Source organism: Chinchilla lanigera, unplaced genomic scaffold (assembly GCF_000276665.1).
Source record: "Chinchilla lanigera isolate Chin_1 unplaced genomic scaffold, ChiLan1.0 scaffold00155, whole genome shotgun sequence".
Lineage (NCBI taxonomy): Eukaryota > Metazoa > Chordata > Mammalia > Rodentia > Chinchillidae > Chinchilla > Chinchilla lanigera.
Window position 1 is genome coordinate 2,128,868 of NW_004955556.1, and position 27,256 is coordinate 2,156,123.

Below are 27,256 nucleotides of genomic sequence, written 5' to 3' on the forward strand. Positions count from 1 at the left end.
TGTGACCATTTGCCTATAAAAGCCTCGAGTTTGTTTTCATGAGAAACTACATTGAAGATATCAATATATAATACAATAAGCATTGTTAATTCCCTACCACTGTGTTTGTAACTCTGTAATGTCTGTACTGATCCTTTGCTATTTTGTAAAATGTTGTTGGTCTGTTAGTATTTTCCTCCTTTTATTTCTAAAATAAAATTTAAAAAAAAGAAAGGAATAGTTAATGCTTAAATTTTTCTTTTTCCGACCAACTTTGCATGATTTTATCTGGTAATGTGAACAACTAATTTGAAGACAACAACATGCAATATAACAACCATTGTTGAATCCCTACTGCCTTGATTAGTGAAATTCTGTACCATTTCTAATGCTTTTATTAGTTTTTATTCTCTTTAATTGTTTGATCAATCTTGCATTCTTACATCTAGTAATCTGAGCAACTTCACTGAAGATAACAATATGTAATATAACAACCATTTTTAACTTCCTATCACTTTGTTTTGAAATTCTGTATCATTTTTATTGTTTTGGTACTGTTTTGTTTCTGTCTTGGTTATTATTTTCTTTTCTTTTCTCTTTAAAATAAAAAGATAAATTTAAAAAATCCTATAAATTATGTGTCCTGTGTTAAATATATTCCCCTATAAAATCTGACTACAACAGTCCTCCAAGGCAAGCTACAGAATCCTGAGAATAACAGTGGCTGGGGACACTGGAATGTTCTTAGTACTATTCTTAGTATGTGGAGGGCTGGGAGACAGGGCTTAGTGACAGAACATGCAGAAATATGTGGGGATGTGTCTGAAAATTATGGCACTAAGATACAGGCCACAGGAAGGAAGGATGGCCAGAAGACAAGAGAAGGCAACAGCAAGAGAAACAGAATCTTAAAACAAGGATATAGTAGAAGAAACTTTCCTGAAATAAAGGAAACTCTAAATTTACGTGAAAATTTGTGAACCAAAAATATTGTTGTAAAACGTGATTGACATTAATTAAAATGTAAATAAAGAAATTATTGATCATCCAGATTTAAACAATTGATTCAATTGTAGGAGGAGTTTGCACAACATAATCATCCAAGGTTAGGAGATGGTATAGTAACTTCAGAGAAAAAAAATTGTTTAACAATTACATCAAGTAAAGCGATTGTTTAAGAGGAAATAATGATAGTAATAGCAAATTTTTTACTGAATGCCAAACTCTATATTAAAGTGCATCAATATATTATGTCATTTAATTATCTCAGTAACTTCATAAGTAGGCAGTTGTTAGTCCCATCTTACAAGTGAGTTTCTCAAGATGCAGAGAGATTAAATAACTACCAAATTCACACACTTTGAAGTGCAGAATCAGGATTTAAACCCAGATATCTAATGCCAGACTCTGTTTTCCTAAGTATTATGTTTTCAAATTTGCAAGAACTCAAGGACATAAGCTCTTGAGAATCTACCAGAAGACAGTTACCTATAATGAAAGAGCTGAAAGAGGATAATGAAATGAGCAATGGTAAACATTGAATTTATTTTATTATAGTACAGATATGGAGAGATTGTTTGTTGAATGAGATTTACCAGCTCTTGTAGCTGCTGGGAGAGCCCAATGGTCCTGCCTCATGGCATTTATGCCTTTTTGTAGCCCTTCTCCTTGAGCAAAGGATGGGCCTAGAAACTTGCTTTAATAAACAAATAATGGCAAATTATGCCAAATAATGCAGGGATAACTTTTGCAAGACTTGGTTACAAAAAGATTGTGATTTCTTTCTTGACCATTTGTTGTGCGTTCTGCCTTTGAGAACCATGGCTATGAAGGAAGCAACTGCCATTCCATGAATTCTCCCACGGAGAAGTGCAAGTGTCACAGACCTGTCAGCCAGGAACTGAATCCTGGCAACAACCAGAGGAGTGCACCTGAAATCAGGTTAATCTCCAGTAGAGCCTCTTTGGACACCAAATGCTGAGACATCTGGAGTCAGAAACACTGAGCTCAACTATGAAGTCCTGATCACTGCAATGGTAAGATAATAAAGGTTTGTTATTTTGAGCTACCACATTTGGAGCTGATTTGTTACACAGCAGTAGACCACCATTATAAGGTTCAAGCACCACATATCCAGCCTCAGTAGCACAATGCAGCATTTCAGAAACACTAGCCCAGCCTCAGAAAGGAGCTTGTCAGAATGTGTGTTTGTGTGTATGCGCCTGCATGTACATACACATATACACACGTAATACAGAGAAGGGTGAGATTACTACTCACAGCCACAGACCTCAATCACATGTAACTCTATGTATGTTCTGCTGATAAAAGTGTGTGTTTGTGGGTGTGAGTGAATGTTTGTGGGAGAGGTGTTAATATCACTTGCCTATTCATGACAAAGAACCACAAAAATTGACTCATTACTTCCATTTAGACACTGAAATAAAATTAAACTTAAAAAAAATCATGAAATACTATTCATGGATTATCTGGAAAATACAAAAAAATAAAAAGGAGATAATAGCCATTGTTAGTACCACAACTTTAACATTCAAAGAAAAATTTTTTTCCATTTTTTCAATGCGGTCTCTTATTTTTACATCGTTGCCCCCCCTTGGTATAGTTTTATATGTTGCACACCACATTTAATGTGTTTATATTACTAGCATTTTTATCTCTTTGTAAATTTCATTTAATGGCCTAATAGTATTTCATAATGTGTATCTGTTTCAGGGCAACATAAAAGTTGTTTCTGTGTGATAGTAGGAAGAAAGTTCAGCTTCTGCTGACAATTCTTATAAATCACTGAGGTACATGATACAACCCTGTATATAAAGCCTTCAGTATTGGAGTAAAGATGAAATATATACCTGGGCCCATACAAGATGTCAAACTGTTTTTTAAGAGGGTAGTGCTTGTGTTAAAAACAAAAACCAGTAACAAGAGCAACAGCAACAAAATTTTAGACCAGTGAATTTTAACAAAGTTTACTTGAGAAAGAAAACACAAAGTTTCTAGAAACCACCAGCACTCAAGACCAAACTGCCTCACCCTATCTCATCTGTAGGTTCTATTTACAGCCTGAGAAAAGGAAGTGACATACAAAACAACCTGACTGGCTGCAGTCCTATTTGTCTAATGTCCTGTTTCCGCAGATTTCAGCACCTGATTGGCTGACACTCAGTTGCTTGGTTACAAGTGAACACTCTTAGGTTACAGTTTATTTGGAAATCTAGCTAGGCTATCATTCACTGTGTACAGAGGCCTCTTTGGGCCAAACTTTAGCATCCAAATAAGAAGAAAAATTTAGGTCAACTTTCACTCAGTTGAACACTACACATCTGTGGCAGGATAGAAAAAAATACTCCATGACACATTGCCCAACCCTGGTGTATTCTTCCATTAAAGAAAAATCACTCTTCAAGAGAATTTCAATTTTTACTTCATTGATAGCTAATGAGGTTAAACCTTGCCCTCAGTTTTTATTTACATGTTTTGCAAGCAGATAATTTGATCTGTGCCTGTTGTCTGTGCATCCCCGGTTCTGTCTAGCAGTCTAGGTCAGCCTTCAGAGCACACCCAATACCACTCAGCTGGGAGACTCCAACACTAAGACCTGTGTGACCCCCGCTAAAATGCCAGCTTCCCCAGGGGCTGGGTGTTGCTCTCCAGTGGGTCTGCAGGGCCTCTATGGTACAGAACACAGTCTGTGCTCAGTGTTGAGCCAAGCCGTGTCTTCATGTCTGGGGCATCTGATGAGACTGGTTGAGCTGCTATTAAACATCTTGACCTCTGGGCTCTCCTTCTAGAGCTGTGGCTGCAACTAGCTACAGAACTCACCGCAACCCTCTTCCATGTGCTTGTCTGTTCTTTTAGGCCTTGGAGATCTCTGATCTCTTCTCTAGGGCTTCCCAGCATGTTACTGCCTAGAGCTAATCCACTCAGGGAGTCTGTCTGCTGGAGCAGCGCTCACTGAATGAAGAGGATCACATTTATCAATGAGTTAAAGGCTTCATTTTGCCCTGGCCCTGGGGCCTGCACAGGGAGACATTTTCTTGGGCAAACTTAATTATTGCATCAGAAATAAAAACATGTTCTTATGTTAGTCTTGGGGAGGGTGAAGCGTCAGCAAGGCTTCCTGTAATTTTCATTACCAGTAATGACATTTTCCATAATCCTGAAATCATCAGGTTATTTTAATTCTTTTTACATTCCTTGTCTAAATGGCAAAGACATCTATCAAGGGAAGTTTCAGTAACATTTTTAAAATATCAAAGAGTTGCAGAGTATTTTGAAAGTTTATCTGATCTGTGCCTCCATCCTCAGGCAGCCAAACGAGAGATTAAAAACTCTGACCGCTAGAGACTTCATGAATTGGTCAAGAGTTCCAAAGCAATGACCTCCCAATCTCCTTAGAACAAGCCGTTTTATCAGGAACCTCTAGCTAGGTCTGATAATTGCCTTTGGGAATAGCATCTTCACCACGAGGCTCCTTTTGTCTCTGCCACAGATTTTACAACCAGGGCCACAAGCAGAAATCACCCAGGAAATACAAAGATCCTGAAGGCAAACTCAAACCAATTAAATCTGACTCCCATCAAGGGACTAGAAATCTGTCTCTTTCAATGCCCCCACACAAGGGGATGCTGATGTCTAGACAGTTGAGGTCTGAAGTTCTGTTTCTGCTGATTCTTCAAATATGTCACCTGGAAGGGATGTGAAGGACCACCTGGTTCCTGATTGCCACGCTGCCTGAACATTATGATCACCTGGGCCCTAGTACATGGCCTGACCAGTGATGCTTAAGCACTTGAATTGCCTTGTCTTCTTTTATATAGCAGAGTCCTGACTGGGCCTGGCTAGCAGAGTGGAGGGTCTCATGAGACCCCTTTTCCCCTCCAGCTCCCCTCATTGTCTCTTCCAGCTCCTGGGTCCCTGTCACTGACTATACATACGTGCTAGGTCCTCCACTAAAAGCGATCAGAATGTCATCCTTCAGAGTTCAACTCAGACTCCCTTTTTTCTCAAACCCTCCATTGAGACCTCCCAGATTCAGTCCTGAGCCAGGCAGAGTCCCAGTAGGAACTGAGTGGGATACTAAAATTAGGTGACTTGATGGGAGATGCCATAGTTTGGATGTTGAGTGTCTCCAAAAGCCCATCCTCTAGGGTGGCACCACTGGGAGGTGATAGGACTTTCAGTGAGCCCTAATGGGAGGTTGTGTGCCCTTCAAGGGACTGTGGGGCCCTAGCCTGGACTCTCTCTCTGTTTGCTGCCTCCTGCTGTGACATGCTGTTCTCCCCAAGGAGTACTCATTCATGGCCCTGAACCTGCAGAACCATAAACCAAAATAAACCTTTTATCTTTACAAGGTAATCGCCACAGGTATTTTGTAACAGCAATAGGAACCTGACTAATACAAGGTCAGTGAAATACGGCTGGGTTAGGGGAAGCCTAGTGGGGTGGGTAATCCTCCAGGACAATGAAGCTAAATTATGGTGGAACTCTATATTCCATGGCCCCAGAGGTGGGCCAGGTATGGTTATCAGACCCTGACATGACCCAGATTTCCAGGTGGCCACTGCCTTGAAAATGGGTCGTGTCACTAATTTTCATGCTTTTACAACATGATGGAAGCAACATTCTAGGACTTCAAGTCTGGGCTGAAGAAAACCTGTGGCTTCTGCCTGAGTCTTTTGGACAACTCGCCCTTGGGATGTTGTCTGGGAACCCTGTGTCCACACTGTGGGAACCCCAAGCTGCACAGGAGGCCGAGAATGGTTGATAACCTTCGAGCCGAGTGTCTAGCCAAAGACCAGCAGCAAACTCCAGCCAGGTCCTGCCCGACAGCATCCTCCCACCCTCTGGCCCAGTCTCCAATGGCAGCTACCTGAGCATCCAGAGCTGGAACCTCTCAGCACCACCCACTACCCCGAGCCCAATTGGGAGTAGTAATAAGAATCAAGGATCAGAGTTTGGGGTGTGACACCAGACTGAACACTCCTCGTAGACTAGGTGTCTGGGCCCTGCTGCTCCTGCTTCATATTGTGCCCTGGAAAGTTTTACCTTTTTCCTAGTGTCACATCCTCTCACTCTGCCCTTTGGGGTTTCTTCTGCATCTCTGTTGTCCCTACACATACGCCCAGAGTCATTCTCAACATAGGGTTCTTCCTGTAAGTTCTATGTAGGGACAAAAATATGATCGCAGTGACAAGCAGATGACACATTGCACACACCATTCTCAACCTGAGCATCTGCTGAGAGAGCAAACCAACCCCCTGCTCCTCCTGAGCTCTGCCCCAAAGCCCTGCCCCAGAGGCATCTTGATCAGTGCAGGTGGATCTGCACACACGCTCTGCAGAGGGATCCGGTGCGTCCTGGCCCTCCATGTCCCCCTTTCAGGCAGAGCTCAGTAAATTCATTCTACTGCAGCCTTCCCAGCTCCAACTCTCACTAGCCTGTCAACAAGGAATGGCAGTCAAAAAGAGCAATGCTGCCTACTGGACTGTCCAGCTCCAGATCTGCAAAGGACCCTGGGTCTGAGGACTGATGAGTTGCATTCAGTGTCCCTTGTTATCGAACATCTCCAGCTGGCCCAGGCAGCCTGGTATGAAAGGTGAGCTGTGTGTTCAAGGAGGTGGATGGTCTCTAGCAAGACTTCCTGATTAACCTCAGCCCTCGCTTGCTCTGAAAACACACAAGAGAAACATGGGTGCCAGTTGAGATAAGTGCTAGCCGCCTGAGGCCCTCTTTGATTCCAGATCCTCTAGGGGCAGGATGAGGGAGGAGGAAGAAGGGTAGAATTCTTTCTTACTCCAGCCAGACACCAGAGGGGCAAAGAAGAAACAGAGACTCCTGGAACCTTTCCCAAACATTTCTAGGGAGAAAGTTCCAGAAGCCCTTGCCTTGCTCAGTAATTGCACTGTCTCTGGAGTCTCCCACTTCTGGGGTAGTGGGAAGGTTTGGCCTTAATGCCCAGGATTACAGTCTAGTCTTCTCGAATCCCCTCAAGTCCCCCCTCCTGTCCCCAGCTCCTGCACAAGGTCTTCCCAGAATCTCCCAGGAAAAGCCACAAAAGTCTGAGGTAAAACCTTGCTGGAAGCCTCAGACAGGTAGGAAAGCTTCAGTGAGGGATTGCAGGGGCTCAAGATAAAACATTTCACTTAGGCACGCAGTGTAAAGCAGAAGCAGGAGCATCCCCAAGGGAGGTCAAGATGTCACTCTCCTCCAGGCAAGGCTGACTGGAGAGTGTGGCCATAGATGCCCTGCTCTGTGGACCTGCCACATAGATGTGTCTCCTGCTCTTGTCCCACACAGTCATGAGCTCTCTGCAGAGCAGATGCATCCTGACATCAGAGGGAACCCTGCTAGCTCTGTGTGGGGAGCCAGATGGTGAGGCTATGTTCTCTTCTCCACAGAGTCAGAGGCCCAGAGGAGAGGATGCCCTGCCCATCAAGACCATGAAGAAGTAACCCGAGGAGAACCAGGAGGTTTGGAGAACTTGGTCTCAGCTTGGCCAGTTTGGGACGTCTTCCCACACTCTCAGAAGTGACAGGGTGCAGGAATGGGAAGAACATGAGCTTGGGGACCCCAGGTGGGACAAAAGGCCCCCTGCAACCATTGCACAGTGATAGCTTCCATCTCACACAAATGCTGTGGTGCTTGTGAAAGCTGGTGGCCAACTGTCCTGGTGTCTTGAGTCCCTCTGTCTTGGTCACAGTGGGACTGTTGGTCACTGGGTAGAAGCATCAGCTGCACAGTCAGTGCTTGGGAATTGTTCCCTTCCTCTTTCTTCTTCTTCTCTGAGAGTGAAGGTTGTAGAACTCATCACGCAAGGAACCCAGGCAGCTTCACCCTCTCCCTTGGCAGCAGTGTGGATCCTGGAACTCCTGAAGTGAAGGTACATTCCTGTGTCATTGCCTTCCAGCACACAACCACGTGCATGTTGCTGAGGAAACATTTGGGCATCCTTTAGGAGATGCCATTGTGCAGCAAGGGGGCAAGTGAGCTGGGTTGTGATCGATGACATCACTGCTCCAACCAGAGCCTCATGTGCCCCAAAGCCCACCTCGGCATCATTTCTACCAAGTGAGATGTCAGAAGCCTGCCCTCCATTTGTGGACATAGCTATGGGTGCCCATGAATGTCCCTGGAAAATGGGAGCTTTTGGGACATGCATGGCTATCCTATAGAAGCTAAGTAGCTGTTGTGATAGATATCTTCCCATTAAATGAATTCCCTGTGCTAGTCAGCCTTCTGTCACTGTAACAAAATACCTGAGATAATCACCTTACAAAGAGGAAAGCTTTGTTTTGGTTGGGGTTGAAGCAATAAAGAAGCCTAACCTGGCTGGAGATGTCAGCATCCAAGGAGCAAGCACCCTGAGGGTAGCCTTGGGAACTGTTTGTAATTGGAAAGTTCTAGAAGCTTCTATGGGAAGCCAAGTGGGAATGACATGGCCCGGCACTCCACCACGGAAATCCTGGTGTTCCCTGGGCAACCACAACCTGCTGGGCTTCTTTATGCCCAGGACAATGATGAGGCTTTCTTGCTGCCAGGGGCTCAGAGTGAAATTCAAAAAGCAATTATAGTCCTTGCTGGTCTCTGCAGTGGATGTATGTGTGTCATGGGCCTAGTCATGCTTATGTCATTCTATGAATTCTTCCTATATCTGATCTGTTAGTTCTGTGGCATCATAATATCATGGTATGGATCCCTGGTAGAAGATGGGGTGGAGGTAAGGGCGATACCCACAATGGCTGGACTGTGCCTAAGCCAGCTCCAGACTTGAGCTGGAGAAACCCCATCCACACAGCCCAGAATCCTGAGCATCCAGCCTAGTCACAACCCCCAGAGATAACACAAAAGTCAGCAAATGTCAGTCCAGACTTCAGGGCTATATACTTCAGGATTTGAAGCCAAGCACTGTGACTAACAATGAGATGTTAAACAAATCGCATTTATTGGGTTTTTTTGTTTTTTTTTTGTTTTTTTTTTTTTTTTTTGGTTTTTCTCCGGTACCAGGAACCGAACTCACGACCTTGCGCTTGCCAGGCAGGCACTTTGCTGCTGAGCTAAATCCCCAGCCCCTTGTTTTCTCAGCATAGTTTTCATCGTCTGAGAAGTGGGTGTAATGTCACTTTACCTAACACTCAAGGGTAGAGATGAGCCAGGTACAGCACCTCACATGGCACCCATAGTAAACCCAGGATTTCCCACAACCATGAGTGCAGGGTTTAGCAGCTCACTAAAGAGTGCATCTCCACCATGCACATGACACTCACACACAGTCCTGGTAGCAGAAGTTCTTCCACAGGCAGATGGGGACACTGGGCTTCAGAGGCTACTGTCAGCCTAGCTGGAAGGTCAGAGATGAATTTAAATTAGGAACTTTCCTCACTCCAAAGGCTAAGGTATGCTTAAAAAATATGTACTTAATTGCTGAACTGTTCTTCCACTGTAGCTGGGGTACAATAAATTCCATCCACTGTCACTGCCCAAGGGGATCTGCAGGTGAGGACAGCCTGGATCTCCTGACTCTATAGCCAGGCCTCCCTCCCCAGTGCACACAGCATAGCCAGGTAAGGTTCTGTGCCTCTCTTGGCCCACAGCCTCCAGGGACTGGACTGTGCCATCTTATACAGAGAATCACAGCCCTTGTCACTCCTAATGGAGCAGTGACCAGACGCCCTTCCCAGAGCAGCTTCCCTCTTCTCTAGATGCCCTGGGAGACTCCTGGCCTCTGCCCACCCAGCCCTGGTGCTCTGGGCTGGTTCACTCAGTCACCTAAGGGGCTCTCCTATGTGGGGCTGTCCCTAGGCGGGGCCAGCATCAACCTCACAGCTGGCTGGTGGATCCTGATAGGGCTCCCTGAAGACCCAGATGGCATGCCACTTGTGTGTCATCAGAAGCAGGACCATGCTCTCAGGACCCATATGGAGTTGTCCTGATGGTGGCCACAGGCAGGGAACAAATGAAGGCAGAGGCATCCATCATTCCAGAGGCCAGAAATTTAGAAGTCCTTGCTGTGTAGATGAACCTTCTCTTTCTGCCCACATATTCTGCCCCCCTGTTCTTCCTCAGTTTCTCATTATAGCACTAGTGAGCACCCTCATCTGAAATTTTGAAATCCAGAATACTCTAAAATCTGAAATTAGTTCAGCACAAATTTAAGCCACAAGTAGAATATTCCCTACCATAAAACTTTGTTTCATGCACAAAACTATTAAAATATTACATAAAATAACTTGCAGGCTATGTTTATGCACAAGGTGCATAATACGTATGATGCTGTATAGGGGCTAGTCAAAATATGTGGTGCGTGTTTACACAAAATCACTTACTATAGTAAAACACATTGCCATTAATCTCCCTCATAGTACTCCCCCTCTCTTAGAACATACTTATCCCATCATCGTTGCCACTTTCTGGGGGTAGTTTTGGAAGTCCTCTTTCCTGTGTTTACAGGGTGTATGGTCAATGAAGCTGCTGAGTACCATCCAGCAGACAGACAGGCTCGTAAAAATATTACAGTGTGGTGTGTTTTCCTCTCCTTTTTCTCTGGATCTGATACTCTGCAACTTCTAGATCTTTCCCAAAGTCACAATGACCATGGAAGATCAACATTTTAACTTGATTTAAGACATCAAGGCAGACATGACAATTCTTATGGTTTGTGTCTAGATGTCCCCCCAAAGCCACATGCAGTCATGGGGCAGGCTTCTAGATTGCTTTATGATTGATTCATGATCCAATGTAGGGATTATGGGTGTGAGCGCTACACATGGCCTGGGGCAGGTAGCCTGCATACAATATAAGGGAGGGAAAGAGGCTTGCTCTCTGCTCCTCCTCCCTTTTGCTCTTTCTGCTTTTGCTGTCTTCTGCCACCATGAACCGTTGCAACCTGCCATGTGCCACTCTGACTTAGAGCCAGCTGAGTATGGACTGAAATTTCCACAAACTATGAGGTAAATAAAACCTTTACTTCCCTTAATTTTGGGTGACAGGCATTTTGTCTCAACAATGAGAGAAAAGTAACCAATAAAACTAAAGACTCTCACAAAAAAGGAGCTCTAGATCAGCTTCAGAAAGTGGCACAAACACTGGGATAAGTGTGTTCAAAGCAAAGAGGAATATTTTGAGGAGAATTAATGGGAATGTGTTCTTTACCCTGGGGAGCAGCCAAAGCTGGAGATTGATCACACGTGCGGGGCTGGAGAAAGGCTGGTCCTGAGACCAAAGAGCACCCAAGATAAGCTGCATGAGCAAGCTGCTCCAGCCCAGAGAACAGCAGGCACCTGAGGTAAGCCAAGCAAACAGGTCACTAGGCAGCAGGGTGTCATGTGACATCAACCTGTGGAGTGTATAATCCTCCTGTTTTTTTTGTTTTGTTTTGTTTTGTTTTGTTTTGTTTTGTTTTGTTTTTTTCCGGTACAGGGAATCGAACTCACGACCTTGTGCTTGCCAGGCAGGCGCTGTGCTGCTGAGCTAAAGCCCCAGCCCCTCTGCCGAGTATATAAATAAACACGCTGTAGTGGTCGAGTAGTTCCATTTCTCTCATCTGGAGAGAGGGCTCCACCTGTCCTCATTTCTCTGTTTTCTGACTCTTGTCTATTTCTTCATCTTCCACCGTCCTTCACCCCAAGAATTTTGAGACCTGTGTTGGACACGACACTTTATTGTAGTAAATATAAAATAATAAAATATTCACTGTATTTTGTGATCACACCACATACCTGTAAATGTTCCAAAATCCAAAATACTTTTGTCCATAAGCATTTCAGAGAACAGATATTCAGGCTGTAACAGTTCATAGATCTATAGCTCTTTAAGTATATAGCACATCTGTTTAACCTTTCCACCACCCTGGGAAAATGATGTCACCTCTTCTAAATATATGGAGGACACTAACCTTTGGGGAAGCTATGTGACAAGGCCAGGTCAGCTGGTCTCTAGTGGCTCTTGCACCTGAGGACAAACTCAGCTATCTAGGGTGACCACATGGGCTCTCACAGGGACTTCCTCTTACTCCCAGGGTGACGGAGGTGTGTGCTGTGTGTGAGGTCAAGTAGGGAGGAAGTGCCCAGAACAACTGGTGGCCTTTGGCTCCTTGGGTGACAGCCTCACCTGCTGTTTATCCTCCAGGTGGGAATGGTGATTGATGATGGACACTCAGCCCATGGGACTCACTGCTGAGACTCAGAAGCAAGGGATGGACTCATTCCTTCTTGCACTGAATCCCAGCCTTGGTCACCTGTCCTTCTCAGCCCTGGGTGGCCTTTGGTAAGCCACGGAACTTCTGAGCCTGAGCTCTAGCTGTACAGCAGACATGAAGCAGGTGCTGTAGAACTCTAGATGGTGGAGTATGAACACAGCTCAGGTGTGCAGGGCACAAGCCCACCATCTTAGGCTAGTGCCCCGCTTCCTACAGGAGAGGCCTTGCAGGCGGAGCTCAGGGGTGGACACCCTGACACTGCAGAGGGTGGCTGCCAGTGCTCTCACACTCCAAGGCTGGCACTTTGGCAGGGACTAGGCTGGCTACTAGCCTGGGTGGACCCTTCACTGGAAACAGGTGCCCCAAACCAAAGTGTTCTTCCTGCCCCACCGGGCTTGTGGGACTCCATGAGAATCCTCCAGGGTAAAGCAGGCCAGATGGGTTGGGGGCACAAAGGACACTTGCAGTTGTGGCTGGAGCTGCTTTCCATTGCCCTGGGCTGTGTGGCCATCAAGGATGTTCCTTAGCTTCTCTGTGTCCTCATAAAGTGGAGATAATGTTAGCACCGACCTCATGAGCACTAAGCTGTGAGGACTCAGTGGGATCACTGAGGTGAAGTTCTTATAACACACGTTTCTATGCTGGGAGCCACCTGGGTCATGATCAGGCTTATTATCACAGAAGGACTTGTGAGGCACAGGACTGGGCAAGGTGGGGGCGCCGGGCCCATCCAGCAGAAGCCTGGGCCTCAGGCAGAGGTTGAAGCAGCGCTGCTCAGAGGCCAAGAGTAGTGGCCCAGCCACTGATCAGGGGCCATGGCCACAGCACAGGCCTGGCCTTGTGAGCCTCAGGAGGTTGAAGTGAAAGCACAAAGCAACAGCCCCCAAGATTTTGCCCCCAGAAAACAAGCCCTACAGTCTCAGGCAGAAATCTCAAACAGGGGTGATTTAGGGGGCCACAGCTCTCCCTGGCCTCGCTTAACCACCCCAGTGGGGACTCACACCCACATGGGGTTGACCCTGATCATATAGACTCAGATGCCAGAACCACATCAGGATCCCCACCCCGCTGTGCTGGGGAGGAGGCAGCACCTGCTGTGGTCCCCCTCCCAAGCCCCACTCTGCAGACCTGCAGTAGGCATCCAGCTCCTCCTGCCCACATGCACACAAACACACTTGTGCACATGTATACATATACACATGCTACACACATGTGCACACATAAACAGACGTGATTATGTATGATTATGTGTGTGCATACCCACATGCATAGTTGCTGTATCAGTCAGGGTTTTACTGGAGAAACAGCTATAACACAGGATGTACAAATTATAAGAAATTACAAGATTGGCTTACAACGGTCAGCCAGAGAGTTGTATGCGGAAGTGTGCAGAGGGTGTCTGCACACTGAAGACTGAAGGAATCAGTCCAGGGTCTGGAGTTCACTGCAGAGTTCCATGCAAGTCCATACCAGGAGGCTAATGAATCTGTGACGAAAGGCTGAAGGATCCAAGGTGGAAGCCGAAGAGTCTGCACTAGAAGCCAGGAGACTAAGTCCACACTGAAGGTGAAGAAGCTCCTCCAAAAGGAATGGAAGTTCCTCTGTCCTTCTTCATTTCCCTTTTATATTATCTAGGTGATGATCCAACCTAGGGGGGCTCCTCTACACCCTAGGGTGTAGAATTGCTGAGCCACTTGCTGAGCCAAGTTTAGTTATGCTTCAAACTTCTCAAGTTGACATAATAAATCAACCACTACAGTTGCCATTCTCACACACCACATGCACATGCACACATACACACACATGTACATACATACACCTGTGTGCATACACCCACATATAAAAAGACACACAACATATGCACATATATTTCTACACACACACATATACAGGCACCACACAAGTACAGGATGGTCCTGGAGCCCAGACACCAGATCGCTGGGAAGTTGCTAGCATGTCCTGACTGGTCCTTTCCGTTTTGCCTGAGATCACTGGAGCCTAGTACTGTTGCAAGGCCCCTTCCTCTCCATCCCCATCCCCTGCGTTTAGAGTGAGGGATCAGGACATGTGCACTGGACCCAGAGCACAGCTCTCATTTCTTTCAAACAGCCTGGCCTTGTCTACCAGCCTGACCAAGGCAGGCTGATGACAGGAGCGGCACCAACCCAGCCCAAACCACTCCGTTCACATGCAGCAGGAAAACCTGTTGTTTTTGGCTCCAGGAACTCACTAAAATGCCAGGGTTGATTTAGGTCACATGGAGCCTTCAAGTGCCCACGTGCTTGGGTTCTGCAGGCCCAGTTCAGTGGGTGAAGGGGGCAAGTACTGGCCTAGGGGCACAGGGAGGAGCAGGAACATAGACCCAGCTGAGCCCCAGCAGTACCCTGGGTGGCTACACCTTAGCTGCTCTCAGAAGCAGAGTACAGAGTCCTCCTCATCTCCTTCCCCAGGGGGCTGTGCAACCTCAGGCTGGCCCCCACAGTGGGTGGGCACACCTCAGCCCTGGCCTCTGTCTCTGGCCCAGCAGGACCCCAGTGCTGGACAACTGCTCTTGTCCCTTTCATCCCACTACCCCTGTGGCCCACCACACTGGGGAAAGAGTTAGTTTCCATGAGAACCTGTTTCCCTTGCTGAGCATAAGCTTCTATCCTAGGAGAACAAAATAGAGGGTCCCAGCCATTCAGTTTCCTTTAGGAACCTGCATCTACTTTGGGGCAAAAGCATTTGAAGAAAGAAAGCTCCTTGACTCTCTGCTGTGAACGCATCTCTGTGGAACCTGTCAATCTGCACTTTGGGTCTAGGATCCTGGACAGGCTGAGCCTGTGTATCCAACATGTTGCCAGGCAACACCAACTTTGCTGCTCAGAACACCACATAGCCTAAAGAGTAGGGGGCATCTCCAGATTTGCTGTCCAGAAAGCCCCCTGCTCAGGCCCCCAGAAGTCCTGGTGGAGCCGCCATGTACTCCCAGTCTGGCCACCACAACCCTGGAGTGGACAAAGTGGTTGAAGGAGGGAAGCAGTGAGAAGGGAATGGGCAAGAACAGAACCAATGGAGAGTAACATCCAAAGAGCTAGAGAAGAAAAGAAAGCTTCAAAGGAAGCAAAAGGACCATGATTGAGACAGGGGGAGAAAGCTGGGTTGCTGTGAAGCTTAAGCTTAATTGTGTCAACTTAATTTGGTTTGGGAGCTATCTAGGTCATTGGTGGGCACACATCTGGGTGTGGCTGGGTGGCACACTGAGGTGTGAACTTGAGTAATATATGTGGTCCTTCCCCCTTCCTGTCTGACACTGCCTGTCTGTTCCCCTGTTCTGCTTCTTCACTGCCATGGGTTGAGCAGATTTGCTCCAACAACCTTTCCACCATGGTGCTCCTGCCTTAGACCCACCTAACCATGGACTGAATCCCCTGAAACTGTGAGCCAGATTGAACTTCTCCTTTAAGTTGTGGCTGTCAGGGATTGTGTTCCAGTGGTGAGAAAACTGACTAATACAGTGGTCATGAAAACTGAAGGAGCTGCAGCTTATAACCCTTTCCCCCTGTGCTGCAGGGAACCACAATGAAGTGGGAAGGCACTCTTTAGAGTGGGCTCAGACCGAGTGCTGGTCCACTAGGCTGCAGTGGCTCCTGGGAAGGCAGAGTGGAAGCCAGTAAGCAGAGGTGGGGTGGCTATTAAGGGGGACAGTGGGTAATTGGGCTCTTTGTAAAACCCCCCAGAAACATCTGCAACAAGAGAAAAGGCAGCAAGCCTGGCACTTGCAACAAGGAAAGGTTACATGAAAGAGATGGCAAGAGACAAAAAATGTCACTGAATGGTGAAGTCCAGAAGGTAGATGGGAAGGACCTGGGCTATGGGCATGCAGCAGATGACCATGGACAGTCAGAGCTCAGAGTATCCAGGGCTCCCCGCGTGTCATAGGGAAGTGAGTGGGCTGGCTCAGCATGAATGAGAAGTTTGGGTTTCTAGTGGGGTTGATGGGCATGCACCAGTGGTCTGACTTTCTCCAGCAGCACTATGCAGCCCAGACATTCCCCAAGGAGAAGCAAGTGCATGGGTCAATCTGTGGCAGGTGGATCTATGATGAAACCCCAGGAGAGTCAGTAGGAAGGTAGCTACAGTGCTGGTTCACAAAGTCTGAGCAGGAAAGGAATGGATGAAGATAGGAGGAAGCCACAGTGTGGAAGTACTAAAGCTGGACTTCCAGAGGGCTGACAGACAGCTCTAGGGAAGGAAGTTACAGAGAAAGTGAGAACACTTAGATCTGGATGACAGCTTAAGTGGGAAGAAGAGGCTTAATCATGCTTTTTAGAAGAGATTAGGCAAGGAACTAGAGTCTGGAATGAAGGATCCACTACTCGCAAGGGGGCACCCATCCATCACCCTGCTCCTGGGTTGTGCACCCACTGCTTGCTCTTGTTATCAGTACAGCACACTGTTGTGTAGATGAGTAGCTGGACACAGGGTGGTTGTTGACATCTGAGGCCAATCCCACACCCCTGGGAGAGATCTATGGCTGGTTTCCATGGCCAGGGCCAAGGCCCTGTGGTCTCACAGAGATGTGCCAAGGTGGCACCCTGCTTTCTGAGACTGGCATTGTCCACCTCAATAACCCAGCCCTGGAGGGGAGATGCCCAGTGAGCACTTAGCAAATGTGAGCTCAGATGCAGGGCAGTTCTGGAGAGAAATAAAGAAAATACAGCCCAGCCAAGTGGAGCCCCAGGAAGAGAGGGATTCCTGTACTTTTCTTTCTGTGTAGATTCTGATAAGTTGTGTTCCCTGAACTGATCTTTGGTCCCACTCAACTTTGTGCTGTGAGTGTTACCTGGGTTATTTCATTTAATCTGCACACCTCAGAACTGGTTTACATGCATTTCTATGTGGACACCATTACTTACCCAACTAGTGACATACAGTGATGCTGCTCTTCATGAACACTTCTGTTTGCAAACAATTTAGTTTGCAAACAAGGCATTTAGCAAAATTTTGCTTTCATACACAAACTCATCAGGTGGCAGACATGACTATGGTCATCTTCCTCACAGAAACACAATTGCAGCTACCTTCCCTAAAATTGTAAAACAAATTAAGTTTGTAAGTCAAGCTCTATCAGACCTCTGGTAAAGAAATAAGTTTACTGATTCATCCTTTCTCATCTAAACATATCCAATTCAGTAGGACAACTCAATATCTCCATGCCAAAGATTAATTTGTACCCCTACCTCAAACCATGTACAAAAATTAACTTAAAATCAATCCATGATTTAAATGTAAGAGTTATAACTTATGAATTATAAGAATAAAATATGGGGAAATCTTCATGATCTTGGCTTTTACAAAAGATTTTGTAATACTGGGAGTGTTAGGCAACAAGAGAAAAATTAGATAAACTGATCATCACCAAAATCTAAAGTTTTGTGCATCAAAGAACATCAACAAACAGTAAAACAACAACATATGGAATGGAAGGGCAACCGCCCTAATAATCGCACATGGTCTCACATCATCATTACTATTCTGTTTAGCAAATTCAAACTATGAGAGAATCCACAGTCGAACTATACGATTAGCCCGAGGCTTACAAATTACCCTCCCACTCATATCAACATGATGGATCTTATCAAGCCTAACCAACTTAGCCCTACCCCCACTATTAACTTAATAGGAGAACTGTTCATCATTTTACCAACCTTCTCTTGATCCAATTTCACAATCATCCTAACCGGCCTCAACATACCCATTACAGCCCTGTACACCCTATTTATACTAATCTCAACGCAACGAGGAAAATTACGATATCACATCAGCAACATCTCACCAACATTTACCCGAGAAAACTCCCTCATAGCCCTTCACATTATTCCCCTCCTACTACTAACCTTCAACCCGAAAATTACAAATCATGTATCTCATAGGCTCTAATAGCCAGAATTTATGAAGCATTCTTACAACCCAATAATAAAAAGTCACCCCAAATTAAAAATGGGCAAAGTATCTAAATAGACACTTATTCAAGGAAGATATACAAGTGCCCAATAAGCACATAAAATGATGCTTGATGTTGTTGGTCACTAGGGACATACAAATGAAGACCACAACATCATACCACTTCACATTTACAAATAGCCAGCATCACAAACTCTGACAATAACAAGTGTCGGCAAGGACAGGAAGCAGGAACCTTTGCACATGGCCACCGCTCTCCTCCTCCTGCTGTTCCTGCCCTCAGGACCATCCTACAGAGCCTGGCATTGGGTAATTGAAAGCCTCTCCTCATTTGACCATGAGGTCAGGAAGGAGAAATGAACTGGAAACAAAGTTGAGATCAGAAGCCAGTACTTTGTCACCTGGGCCATTACTTATTTATTGACACATGCATCAGCCTCACAGCCAGAAGAAAAAAAAGTGCTAGAAGGAGGGCAAGGTCTCAGGATGGCATGATAATGGAGAGAAGAAACTTCAGGAGAATGCTCACCCTAGTGGCTGAGGGGAGCCAGGCCCTGTGTGATGTCCCCTGTGTGTTCCTTGTGCATTGTGGGTCAGGCTGTGGGGGAAGGAAGATGGCGATCAGAACCTGGGCTGCAGCTGTGGTGGGCCTCGCTCCCCACATAGATCCCTGAGTCTGTTTCACTTGGGCAGAGGCAGCCAGCACACAGGACCACAGAGAAAGTTCAAGAGCAACCTCAAAGACTATGCTGAGCCAGCTGGCTGGCCAGCCTCATGCCATCCTTGTGCAGGCTCAGTGGGATGGAAGGAGTTGGGCTGTATCCTCTGACAGACAGAGCCATGCTGTAGCCATAGCTGTTCCCTGATCCCTTCCTTCCTCCCCGCCTCCTATTCCTACAAGGAGCCCACAGTGGCTGTCTCCCCAATATACCTTGGAATGCAAGGATGCAACATACCCCACACACCCCCAGCTCCTGGGCCAGGAGTAGCACAGCCACTTGGTTTCCTCCGCAGTGGGCCCCGCACAGCCAGGAACACCATAGCCAGCGGCCCTGGCCAGCAGCAACCCATCCCTAGCAGGACTCTGGCGGGCGATATTTTGAGATCCGGCGTTATGATGGACAGATGCGACAGCTTTGTTCTCTCGGGCCCCTTTGATTTGTGACTATCCTTTGTAGCTTGTGGGGGATGCTCAGACCCTGCTGTTTCTGGGCTCCAGTGTCTGCTTGGCTGGACGGCAGGGCCGGCTGTGGCGGGTGGCTGACAACAGCAAGACCAGGAGGCTGAGCAACCCAGGCTGGCTTCCAGGCCCTGTGGGGCTGCCTGGGTGGTCGTAGGAGAATTATAAGCATCTGAGCAGAGCCAGTGTGAATGGCAGATCACAAACCTCAGCACTGGGCGGGGGTTGCCCTGCTGTGCCTGGGCTCCAGCCCAGAGCTCTCTAAGGGATCTCTGAAGGATCGGAGGCAGACCCCAGAGACACCTCCCTCCCTGGACTTGGAAGCAGCCAAGTTTGGAAAAGAGTGCTGGGGACCCGGGAGGGTTTGGCTAGCCAGAAATATTCAGGGCCAGTCAGACTATCTCTGTGCAACCTTGTTCCTGGTGCTTAACTTCAAAGCAGGCTGTGTTTTAGAGGAGAAAGATCACTGGAGTGGAAGGGAACTGTATTCAAATCCCAGCCCTTGATGGTGCTAAGACCCTGGACTGCTAATCTAACCTCTCATCCCTCATCTGTAAAATGGAATCATAATACGATCAAAAATTACAATGAATGTTTACATTTTTAAAAAAATTTACAGTAAAGGACACATTGCCATTAATCCCCCTCAAAAATCTCCCCCTTGCTTTGAACACACTAATCCTATTATTCTTGACACTTTCTGAAGCAGTTCTGGAATTGCTCTTTTGTGAGCATCTTTACTTTCGCTATTGTGGTTGCCTTGATGTCCTGAATCAATTGAAGATGTTTACTTTTCGTGGTCATTTTGACTTCGGGGAAGTGCACAGTGCCAGATCTGGTGAATAATAAGGATGAGGACACACCATTCTGTTTGGACAAGCCTACCTTTCTGTTGGATGGCAGTTGGCAGCAACATTCACCAAAATTTTTATCACAACTAGCAAAGGCATTCACAAAAGAATACTCCCCAGAATGCTTCAGGAAGTGGCAAGAATGATGGGATAAGTGTGCTCAAAGCAAGGGGAAGTATGTTGAGGGCAATTCATGGCAATGTGCCTTTTACTTTAATGCATTTTTAATTTAAATATTCATGCGACATTTTGATCACGCTTGTACCTACATCTGGGAGTCTGGAAAGGCTTAAGTGAGCTATAACACAGAGACGTGTGCCTGGCATTGCATCCACTGGGCAAGTGTTTCCCACACACTCATATGCACACTCATACATACTGCTGACTCCCATCCCCACCAACACAACAGCCCTGGATTTGTGTAGTTACTAAGAGGCTCACAGTTACAGGTGTTGCTTCTACATAGGCAGTAAGTTGCCAGCAGGCAACGTCCTGCAGGAGAGGACAGTATAGACCCCGAATACCCCAAGTCATGGTGCCAAATGGAGGAGGAGCCAGGCAACAATCAAGAAGCCTTGTGGATCCAGCATGCCAGGCTCACCTCAGAGTTTCAGGGTCTCCACTGTATGGCCTTTTGCAGTTCAGCTCATCCCTCATGCAAATGCTGGGCTGGAAGAGGCCTAATGTGTCACTGCTCCAGCCCCATGCTATGCAGGATGTCCACACCAATGGCTGGAGCAGCTTCTTTGGGGGCCCACTGGGCCTAGGTGCTGACCCCTTTAAGTAGATCTCAGTGCCAGCAGCAATTGATCTTCTTCCTGTTCCCCCTCAGGACAGACCATGAGCCACCCACCCAACTTTCCTGGCAGCAGAAGTTCGAGTCCCATCCTCTTCCAAAGCCACTGGCAGCACTAGTGCTGTTACCTTCTCCAAAGCTCAGGGAACCTGCAGGAACCCAGTGCTGAGACCTCTGGCCTGGGCTGCTCCTCCTCCAGGTCCTTGAGCTCTCCCTTCTCTTGCCCAGACCTGGGGTGACCTGGTGTCTGGGTGCCTCCTTTTTACCCCCAACCATGGCACTTTGATCCTGTGGCTTTCAGCCTTTCCATCGGAATCCAGAGGGGATCACAGTAACTGTTGGCTTGTAAAGTGCTTGGATCTCCAAGACAAAAGGTGTCAGATGTGTGTGAAATGTTATTTCTGGCACACACTGGAGAATAGAATGGAAAATCACCAGCAGACAGTGGGAATGTAGAGGAAGCCATTTGTTAGCTGCTCTCCACAAAAGGGCACAGGAAGAAGGGTCTTTTCCCTGCAGCCGGAGCACCCAGGTCAGTCAGGGTGGTTGGAGGGGGGCTGTGCACAGGAATGGGACCCCTACTTTCCTACATTGACTACTCATACAGCAGCAGTGCCTTCAGCCTGAAGACTGGCTTTCCTTCCAGGTGCCCAAAGCCCCAGCAGCCAGTTACATCAGAGGAAAGAATTCCCAGACAGTGGGCTTGAACCCTCTGTGGCAACCTCTGGGAGAACCAACAGAGCTTTCAAGCTGTGAAGCACATAAGACCTGAATAAAGACCATTAAGAACTGAGGACCCAAGGACTCAGACTCAGGAAAGAGTATCTGGGGAAGAAAATATCTTCTTAGGTATCATACATGTGAACTCCCATCCCTGTCCCCAAAATAACCATCAACCAATGAACCAAAAGAAAAAGTGAAGGAAATCTGCCAGAACGTGAGGCAGAGATTGGGATGGGACTTCTAGTTAAAATGACTCATATATAGTTGGGTGCTGTGGCACAGGCCTATAAATCTAGTAGCTCAGGAAGCTGAGGCAGAAGGATCATAAGTTTAAGGCCAGACTGTGCAACTTGCCAAGACCTTATCTCAAATTTTTAAAAGGTGAGGAGTCTGGGAATATGGCTCAGTGCTTAAGACACACATCTCATAAAAATAATAGTAAGAATTATTCAAATCCTATAGATGGAAGTAGATTTCCAAAACTGGGTGGGATACAAAGGGAGATTCTAACATATGCCTGTTCTTGGATAAGAAGACCTAATATAGTAAAAATATCCAATCCTCCCCCAATTAATTCAAACACCAGCTTGCTCTCCTTGATTCTAGACAGCTAAAGCTTGTGCATGAATAACTAGAGATGCCCACAGAGGCCGCTGAGTCTGAAGTCACCACTGCCAAATTCAGAGGACAGTTTAGAATTCTCTCTAGCATCAATGAAAGGGGCAGTGATGGAGGTGATGGGGTGACAGAAGTGGCAAGCTGACAGGGGCAGGAGGTGTTGGCAGTAGAGAAGCAATGATGGCGGATGATGGTGGTAGAGGATATGGTGGCTGGAGTGATAATGGGACACTGTATCCAGCATCCAGACAGTGGTGTCAGAGGCAGGAGAATCAGAGAACCGGCTCTTGTCACCAGATGCTGTGACAATGGTAGCAGCAGGCCGGACTGTCCCCAGTGCATGGTCTGGCCATGTCCCTGCTCTCTAGCATGCCTGTTGCCTGACCTTTCTCCAAGGATTGTTTCCAAACACCACTTCCCCTCACTGCAACCCACAGTGTTCATCTCAGCAGCCTCTGTTTGCTTGGGTTGAGTAAGGTGGGTCTCTACTTCTTGCAAGCAAAAATGGGACAAAGTTTTCTATTCTCCAGTAAAAGTGGGCTTTGAGCAAGACAGGAATCCAGAAATATTATTTTGAAAGTAAAAGATTAATTGAACCACAAAATTGAAACCCACCCAATAGAAAAAGAAGAAAGGCCAAGTATTGAGTGGGGTATCAGAGAGGAACTGGAAAGCTGGTAGCATTTGAAGGAGTGGGATCTAACAGATGCCGCCTCTGCCCTTTGAGACACAGAAATAACGGGTAATTCTCAAGGTGCAACAGGACCAGAAATGGGCTGTCTTCAAGAGCACCAGACAACACAGAAAACACCATGGGCCTGGAAATTGAGGGCTTCCTACCAGGACCCCAAAATGCTATTTCTTAGCATTTATCCTATGGAAATACTCATACAAAAGAACAAAGATGTTCATTATTCCAGATGATTTGCAAGAGATGTAAACTGTGGACAATCTGAATATCATCAGCAGGAAATGACATTGCTTCCAAAACAATCAAAATGGGGAACAAAACAAAATATGGAAAACTCAAGAGAAAGTATGAGGCACTAAATGTAATACTTTTTAACTGACAGAGAAGACAGAATAGCTTATTCTATATTAAAAAGAAAAATTTGAACCATTATATGATATGATTCAATTTCTCTTCATTTCTTAAATTGCAAGGAAGTGTCTACTTTTAAGTTTTACTTTGCACACCTCTGTAACAAATAATATTGTATAACAAAGATGTTTTATTTTTGAAATTTCTGCACAAAGCTACAAGTACAAAGGAATTTGGCATCAATGGGAATATCTCTGTAGGGCTAAATCAGCACCAGTGTTTCACAGTTGTCACAAATCTCTGCGGGCCCAGTGGGGAGCTGGCTTGATGTGGACTGACTGTATGCTTTGGATGTCAGCCCAACCTTCCATGCCATGTTGTAGAGAAGTCAAGCTGTGCACAACAGGATCGGGTGGAACTCCTGCAACTCTGGAGGCTTCCACCTGTGTTTTCATGCCACTGAGCATTTCTGTCACTCAAAGGGTCCTGAGGAAGGAGTCTAGCTCCATCAGGAGGACACCTGGGCTATGGGGCCTTCCACCCATGGTGGGAATTGGCTGGGCAAGGATCATGGCACAGGGAAGCTGGCTCATCCAGGAGTTGTGTTCCAGAGATATGGTGCTCGGCACTCTTCCTGGAGGGTCAGCAGCCGCCCAGCAGAACCTGAGGGAGAATTACCTCTGGGCAATAAGTGCTGTCCCAGTGAGGGCCCTGTCCTTCCCCTACTTGGGTGCTTACACAAAGGCTGAACGGAAGTCCCCTGTAGGAAGCAGGGATGGGATGTAGCTGTCACGGGTGTGAGATAGACATGGGTTCAGATCATGCCTGTGAGTATCTCTGGGCAAAGTCCCATCTCTGAACATTGTGTCCCTTGTCTATAGAATGGGCATGGTGCTGTTGTTGTCACAGGACTCTCCTGTGCATTAAATGAAACACTGCACTTGTTTCCTGGGTGACCATAACCAGAGGGCCACACACTGGTGACATGAGCAGCAGAAATGTACTGTTTCAGAGTTCTGGAGGCCAGAGTTTGAGATCAAGGTGTCAGCAGTTTGGTCCCTCTGGGGAGAGCAAGGGCGACTGTCCCAGACCCCTTCCCTGGCTTCTGGGCGTTTGCTTCAGTCATTGGCATTAAAGGAACAACACCTGTTCTCTGTCTTTATCTTTGCATGTTGTATCTGTATGTGTCTGTCTGTCTGTCTGTCTGTCTGTCTGTCAGTGGAGATTTCTCCTTGTTATAGAGCACTTTTCATATTGATTGGGGGTTACCCTAGCATTCTCATCTTAACTGATGACAACTGCAATGCCCTATTTCCACCAATGCCCTATTTTCACATTTAGGGTACCAGAGGCTAGGACTTCAACATAAGGATTGAGGGTTGGGGCTGGGGGACACAATCCAACCCACACGGTATAGTATTGATCTAAAATGTCCCCCCAAATTCTCATGTGTGTGGAAGGTGACTGGATCATGGGAGCACTGTACCCCCTTGATGAGTTCATAGCTGAATGTGCTGTTGGGAGGTGGGGCCTGGTTGGAGGTGGCCATGGTGTGTGACCTGAAAGCTTGTACCCAGCTCCTCCCTTCTCTCTCTGTTTCCTGACTGCCACGGGGAAGTGCGTTTACCTCTGCCATGTCTTTATGTCATCTTGTTCCTGCTTTGGAGCCAACCATGGACTAAAACCATGAGCCAAAATAAACCTCTCCTCCTTTAACTTGCAGGTGTTGGGTGTTTGGATTGGGTATCTCGCAGCAACAGGATAGTGGCTAAGATACCTTAATAAGTGACATATATAGAGTGACTGACATATCAATGTTCCACTTGAATATTTTGTCCACAAAGTCCCTGATGTCCCCGTCCACGGTGGCCCACTGTTCAGCCAACAGCTTGCTGACTCCTGATTGGTTGGGAACTCCTGGTCTCTCTCCTTTCCCCGTCCCACGGCTGTGCTACAAGTGCCCAGAGCCTGGACCTGTCACTCTGTCCTTGCCCACATCTAGCAGGAAGCAGTCTCCAGGTAGGGCTTGAAGGGTTTGCAGAAAGGAGGGAACCCCAGCTTCAGTGAGGACTCCTCATAGATTGCTCAGTCCAGTTGCTGCCTCAGCTCCCATTTTTAGCCTCATAGAAGTAGTTTGACACCCACTGCCCCCTGCTACTTTTGGCCCAGTTCACATCAAGCAGTGGTGTGTGACATAGCCCACTGGTTTTTCGTGCCACTGGTTTAAATCCAGAGTGTCCCCAAGTTGTGGATCAGTATTCTATATTAAAAAGAAAAATTTGAACCACTATATGATATGATTCAATTTTTCTTCATTTCTTAAATGCAAGGAAGTGTCTACTTTTAAGTTTTATTTTGCACACCTCTGTAACAAATAATATTGTATAACAAAGATGTTTTATTTTTGAAATTTCTGCACAAAGCTACAAGTACAAAGGAATGAGTCTATTCATCCACACAGGAGCCAGAGCACTGTGACTGGGTCTCCCAGCACATAGGCTTCTTTCTTTCTAATTAGCCAATCCACAGCCCGGAGGGAGGGAGAGCCTAGGGAATACCCGCAAACTCTCTCTCCCTTCCCCTTCTATCTCCTACCCCCACAGGGAGCTCCCTGGCCCCCTCTAGACATCTTCAGCCTCCTGTCAGTCCCCCTGGGTCCTCTGGGACCAGTGAGTGATGACTGTCATCTGTCACACATACTTCCTTCCTCCCCATCATGTCACAACTGACACACACCCATTTGACTCTGCCTTGGACAGGGCTGGCCTGGAAAGTACCGCAATGGCTAATGGCCAGTGTCAAGAGCAAGACCTCAGCACCATGGCAGATAGAAACCCCAAGGACACAAATCAGGACAAAGGAGAAGAGTCTTCAATGCCTGCCCCTCCACACCTCTCTGAGAACCCCCGGTCATAGGCTCAGCAACTTGGACTCTTTTTCCGTGGACACAGGGATAGAGGCCAGCAGGCCAGACAACCAGGCACCGGGCACAGATGATGACCTAAAGCCCATTAAAGCAACTTGCATCCTGTAAAGGATGCTAGAAAAACAAGCAAGGCAGAGCAGTGCTTGTGCTCCCTTGGCTCCCCAAGGACACTGTGCTCAGATATCAGAGGAGAGAGCCTGGGGGTGGGGCCTAGGGTGAAAGTTCTTCCCTTTCTCAAGTGACTTGGATCAGGTCACTGAACCTCAGAGCCTCTGTGTCTGACTCTCAAAGCCCCGGGAAGGATGGAGACTGAAGGGCTGCGTGGGGCTGCTGGGAGTGGTTGGCCTCATAGGGGCACCCCCCAGGGCAGCCTGCAGGGGCATCCCCCAGTGTGCCAGCTTCATAGGAGCTCCCCGGGCATCCTCAGAGGTACCCCAAGGACACATTGCATCACTGAGCCCATGAGAAATTCCCTCCCCTGCATTTACTCAGTGACAGATGGCCTGAGGGTTTGCGACCCCTTCCCTGGTGCAACCCCTAGCATGATGGTGTCTGGAGATGGGCATAGGGGGTGACGAGGGTTGGAAAAGCGAAGGAAGATGGAGCCTCCCAGCGAGCTTAGGGTCCTTAAAAGAAAAGGCACCAGAGCAGCCTCTCTGTGCTGTCCACAGGGAGAACCCTACCTCGTTGGCACCTTGGTCTCATAGTCACAATCCAGAGTGTGAGAGAGAAATTCCTGCTCTTTAAGCCTTCTCAGCAATGGCATTTTTTGTGCTGATAATCTCAGCTGATCAGTACAACCTAGTTCAGTCACCCTCACTTATTAAGTCATTGGCTATTTTTCAGTATGTACTGCAAACATACAAATAAAAATAAAAGTTAAATGTATCCAAAGACCTCTAATTTTTTTTTTTTGGTACCAGGAATCGAACTCAGGGCCTTGTGCTTGCCAAGCAGGCACTTGTACCCCTGAGCTACAAT